Source organism: Ursus americanus, chromosome 33 (assembly GCF_024610735.1).
Source record: "Ursus americanus isolate L20-20 chromosome 33, mUrsAme1.1.p, whole genome shotgun sequence".
Lineage (NCBI taxonomy): Eukaryota > Metazoa > Chordata > Mammalia > Carnivora > Ursidae > Ursus > Ursus americanus.
In genome coordinates this window covers 13483220-13489092 of record NC_142159.1, presented here as the reverse complement: position 1 = coordinate 13489092, position 5873 = coordinate 13483220, and positions in this window count along the sequence as shown.

Genomic DNA, 5873 nt, shown 5'->3' with positions numbered 1-5873 from the left:
ATGACCCTGACATCCACCTGTTTGGATTAGCAGTTCTCAAACTTTTTGAGAACCCTGTACACTCTTAAGCATGATTGAAGACCCTACAGATCTTTTGCTTATGTGGGTTATTTCTTTCAGTATTTACCATATTGGAAATTAAAACTAAGACATGCTAACAACCCGAGAACACACATACACTCCACTCCCATCAGAGTAATGACATAATCTTGCCCCAGGACCTGTACTCAACCGGCAGAGTGAGGAACAAAACCCCAGCTCCCAGCTCTAACTTTATGGAGAAGCAGAAACGACCTTTAAAAATTTTTTAGGGGGGTGCCTGGGTGGCTGTCATTTGAGTGTCCAACTCTTGATTTTGGCTTAGGTCATGGTGGGGTCCTGAGATGGAGCCCCGAGTCGGGCTCTGTGCTCAGCACGGAGTCTGCTTCTCCCTCTCCCTCGGCCTGCCGCTCCCCCTGCTTGTGCTCTCTCTCTCAAATAAATAAATAAAGAGAAAGAGACCCTGGGATCATGACCTGAGCCAAACGCAGACGCTTCATGACTGAGCCACCCAGGAGCCCCATAAATAAAATCTTTTAAGAAAATTGTTTTAGGGGTACCTGGCTGGTTCAGTCAGTAGAGCCTGTGTCTCTCTTTTTTTAAATTTTATTTTACTTAAATTAATTTTACTTACATGTAAATTTTATTTTACTTAAATTAATCAACATACAGTATATTATTAGTTTCAGAGGTAGAGTTCAGTGCATCATCATTTGTATATAACACCCAGTGCTTATTACCTCCCGTGCCCTCCTTAATGCACATCACCCAGCTACCTCATCCCCCCACCCCTCTCCCCTCCGGCAACCCTCGAGCCTGTGACTTTTGACCTTGGGGTTATGATTTGAGCCCCACGGTGGGCATAGCAGTTACTTTAAAAACTAATTTTTAGTTATTAAAACCAGCATTACAGGTAGGCGGTTTGGTGGCACAACTGATAAACTGTGGAAGTATTTCTCCTTCAGTTGGTAAAAAGCAGCTGCCGTAAACCCTGTGAGTGTCCCCAGCATCCTGGCAACCTCAGCCCACCCCAGAGACCCTCCCACTGTTATAAATAATTCTAGAAATAATACCCCCATAATTGTACCTCCTTTAGATAAATACCTAGACTCAAATTGAGTAAAAAGGATGCATGCTTAAGGATTTAGATTCAGATTTCCAAAATGCCCTGTAGAAAGTATACATGGACTGAAACTCCCACCAATGAAGTATGAAAGTGGGGGCGCCTGGGTGGCACAGCGGTTAGGCATCTGCCCTCGGCTCAGGGCGTGATCCCGGCGTTCCGGGATCGAGCCCCACATCAGGCTCCTCCGCTATGAGCCTGCTTCTTCCTCTCCCACTCCCGCTGCTTGTGTTCCCTCTCTCGCTGGCTGTCTCTATCTCTGTCAAATAAATAAATAAAATCTTTTTTAAAAAAAATGAAGTATGAAAGTGCCTATTTTTTCATATCTTCTCCAACAATGTTTTTTATAGTGTTTTTTTCTTGAAAACCTGAAAGGTAAAAAATTGTGCATTGCTTTCAATTTGCTTTTCTTTCATTCCTCAAAATGTTGAATATTCTTTCTTGGTTTATTGGCTATTTGCCTATTTGTGTGTTGGTAGGGCCTCTTTTCACTGTTTTCTAACAGCTCTTTGTTTATGAAGGTGATGGAACTGCAAAGTAAACATCTGGATTCCAGAACGGATTTGGGGACCACTTTTCCCTCCCTTATCCCCTCTAACGTTTTCCACAGAGTTAAGAGAGGAATAATTTTTACTTATTCTGGGGAGGCTTCTTACAAGAGAAATCTTAAGAAGATGGAAAACAGGAGATACCAAGATTACAAGTGCTTTTTATTTTAGAGGATTTTCCTTTTCAATCTACCCTTCCACACTTCGAACTGTAGAAAGGTTGCTGTGTTCTTTATAGCCAGAAAAACTGAGTCATACCTCATGTGATCTTTCTGGCTTGCTTTACCCTCTGGGCCAAGTGGGTCCCCACCCAGGAAACCTCCTCACTCACAAGCTGTGCTTATGCAAATATGACCCCACTTGTCATCTCACCAAGCCCTGATGCACCATGTCTCTGCCACTCACCAGCTGTGTGTCCTTGCAGGAGTCCCTTAACCTCTCTGTGCCTCATTTCCCTCTGAAATGGGGAAAGCATTACCCTGAAAGGGTTTTTGTGAAGATTAGATAAAGTCATCTATATAAGGCACTGGACACAGTGTAGGAGCTCAAGAAACGTCTGTCAAACTAATAACTGAGTATTGTTTTTCTTTCAGTTTGTTCTTGGTGTGTATGTGTGGGAGGTATGCTTGTTTAGCTTTCTCTTTCTTTCAGCTGAAAACTTGCTCAACTTTTCGTAACAACAATAAACCAAGCCCCTTTGCCTTAACTCACAGGGGTTAGGAGCCCTTGGTGACAAGCAATAGAAATTAACTGGAGCTTAATGGAAAAGAAGGAAGTGGGGAGAATTTATTACAAAGACTCAGTGGTGTCACAAAGATTCCAAGAGCTCGAAATGGGGATTCTTCTCCCTGTTTCTCCCTGAAGGTCTGCTGTGTTTCCCGCTCCCCGTCTCCCTGTCTCCCTCTAGACTGGCTTTTTCCACCATGTAGCCACCACCAACTGCTTCTCTCAGTAACAGTCTCTACCCCACGTAGAGACTCACTAACTGACCCTAAATCCCCAAACCGGGATCTGGTTAGAGAGATTTTGATTGGCCCAGATTTGGCCATGTCCAATGAGATGCCGTCTCTTAAGAAATACACAGTAAGTGACTGTCGGGGGGCCAAGGAGTTCACCAAATCTGCTCCTTGTAGCAGAGCCAGCTGAGAAGCTTGAGTTTTCAGAGGGATTAGGGGAGAGATGACCAGAAATTGAATCCAGAGCTCCCAGGATCGAAGGTCAGAGCTTAAAAGACCTTCATGCATTTCCTCGTTTAACCTCTGCCCACTTTTTATAGAGAAGGAATGAGGTCTAGAGGGATGTGTTTGTTGGAGGCAGGCCAGCCAACTGGTGACAGAGCTAGAACCAGAGCTCTGGGCACCATGGCTCAATCTCAAGGTTTCAGAAGACCAGACTTGATTTCTCCAAGAGCAGTGCTGTATGATAGAACTTTCTGTGATGGTGGGAATGTTTCACATCCGTGCTGTTCAACATGGTGGCTCTTGAGCACTTCATGTGTGGCCATCGTAGTTGAGGAACTGAATTTTAATTAATTTAAATTTAAGTCACCATGTGTGGGTAGTGACTACCACATTGGATAGGATGGTCCTACAGCTTGAAGCCTTCTGATCTCTCAGGAAAGACGTAGACATCAAATCCCCACTAGCTAAAGAATCAAAAGATAAAAACAGAGAATTCATGCAAGAAGATATATAGAGAAAACTATTACTTTGTAAGAGTATTTAATAATTATGCAAATGTAAAACAAAATTGCTTTAAGCTCTCTCCTTTTTGCCTACCAAACTGGTGAAAATAATTAACAGATGTAAATTATACCATTTAATCTCCCAACAACCTTGTGAAATTAACTTTGCGTGTTCTCAGAATGCCTGGGCCAATCATGCCTCCACCCTTTATGACCTGTGTGTTCTTGGATAAACAACTTTGCCTTCATTTCCTTATCTGTTATTAATATTACTCGTACCTCAGAGGGTGTTTTCTAGGGGCAAATGGAAAACTGCATGTAAAGGGCTCAGCACAGTACCTGGCATGTGATAGGTACTCAGTATACGCGAGCAGGGATTATCATCTCCATCTTACATGAGGCTCAGAGAGGGCAACCAACTTGCTCCAAATTGCCCACCTGTTAAGGGTTGAGGCCAGGATTCACACTCAGGTGTCTCTGGCTCCAAAGCCTTCTTCTGGGCTGTCTCCTTACATGGCTCAGGATCCCTTAGCACTCTCCCTTCTGCCCCCACTCACCCCTTCCTTATACCCCTGCTTCTAGAACCCTGGTGACTCTGTTGGGTCTCTAGACTCTGATTGTCCCTCAGACCTGGCTCCTGAGCACCCCTCCGCACATTGGGAACCTCCTGGATCAGATACACTGGTGGGGCTGTTGACTTGTTGGTGTCCCAGTACGTCTGCCTGCTGCCTGTCAGGAAAAGCTCCCCTCTGTCCTGCAAGAAGAGAGGGAGAACAAGGCTGGCCTGGGGAAAATGAAGAGGAGGTGGAGGAAGGGGGAGCAAGCCGTGAAGTGGCAGAGCTGAGACTTGCCTGGTCTTTGGATCCCAAAACCAGTTTCCTTCCCAACGTTCCACAGATACTTGGAAGCAGGAGCTGACAGTCCAGGGATGGGTGATAAACACAACGATCCCAAGAGCCTCACTTGGCCTCTTATGAACTTGTGGCACTTACAGCTAAGGAACTGTTAACATGCCAAGATGCCAAATAATTAGTAAAAAACAAAGCTTAGATGATGGTGAAATTAGCTAATGCTCCAACCACTTACAAAGCATTTCCCTACCACCACCTGTATCGGAGGAGGAAGGGCCGGAGTTGGTCAGTGTGGTCAGCACAGTGCTGTGGTAAGAGCCCTCCAGCTGTCCCCAGTTCCCAACTAATCGCCCAGGTTCTAAGACCATGTTAACCTGTGGTTTGTGGTTAGAGCGCCCCCGTGTGTTTCCACTTTGTCATAAATTCTTTAAAGGGCCAATTATCAGTACCATCAAGACTTAGAAGGGAGGGGGCTTATCTCCTTGAATCACCGCAACACCGAGAAGCTGGTGGACACCCAGGCCTGGAGCGGCTAAGGGACCACCAAGTGACAGCGGCGTAGCCAGGATTCCGATCCGATTAGGTCAGCCTTCTCAGAAACCTATTCTTTCCACCACCTTTCCCTGCATCTAACTGGGCTCCAGGCACAAAGCCTGGTCCTCAGGAACTGATGTGTGGATGGTTCCAGAACCTCTGGAGGCTGCCAGCACTGTACTGGCCTCAGACTACAGTCCAGTCGCTTGTTCTCAATTCTGGGGCCAGCCCTTCCACGTGGGAGACTGTCCCCCCCTGCTCATCTTCTTCCCAGGTCCTACCCTAAACATTCACTCAGCAAGCCAGGGCTGGAGCTGGCCACAGAAACGAGCAGGGTCGGACTCCTATCCCTTCCTTCGGGCATGAGTCCACTGAGAGGCAGCACTGGGCTCTGGCGGAGACTCTGGGGTCAGACAGCTTGAGTCCTGCTACCCTCTCCCCAGCGGTCCAGCTCCTAAGCCTCCATTCCCTCATCGCTCAGGGAGCATTAGGGGTAGCATAAAGGTGACGGTGCACACGGGAGTCTGGGCCTGAAGGCGGCAGCAGTCATTCTGCTTTCATTCACCAAACTCAGGGTTTGCCATGGGGCAGGCCAATGCAGGTGGCTGGAGACAGGGATAAATCCGTGTGGTCTGTGAGGCCCAGAAAGGACCAGGAGGCACTTATGTGAAACGCTAGCGCTCCCACCCCCTTGCTCCTTCTCTCTCCACCCTTTCCTGTACACCTCCCTCCCATAAACACATAGGCCTGAATACCCAGGGACAGCGAGTCCGGGGACCACCTGCCACTCCAGGCCTGTCTCTGACCCTTGGGCCACTTCCTAGTGCCCAGCCTGGCACTAGGGGTGGTGGGAAGGGGCTCTCAATCAGCAGCTCAAAGCCCAGAGGAGCCTCCTTTTGGTGGTCGGCAAGCTCATCCTCCTCCCAACCTGGAGAAGGCGAGCCCACCCCCTGTGAGATGGGTGCTGGGTTTTCCCCATGCATCCCAGGGCCAGCGGACCAATAGGAACAAGGGATTTGAGGGGTGGGCTGGAGATGTCGGCTGTAAAAGGGGTGGGGCCCAATGCCCCTTTGGTCTGTTCTAGGTGTGAGGAG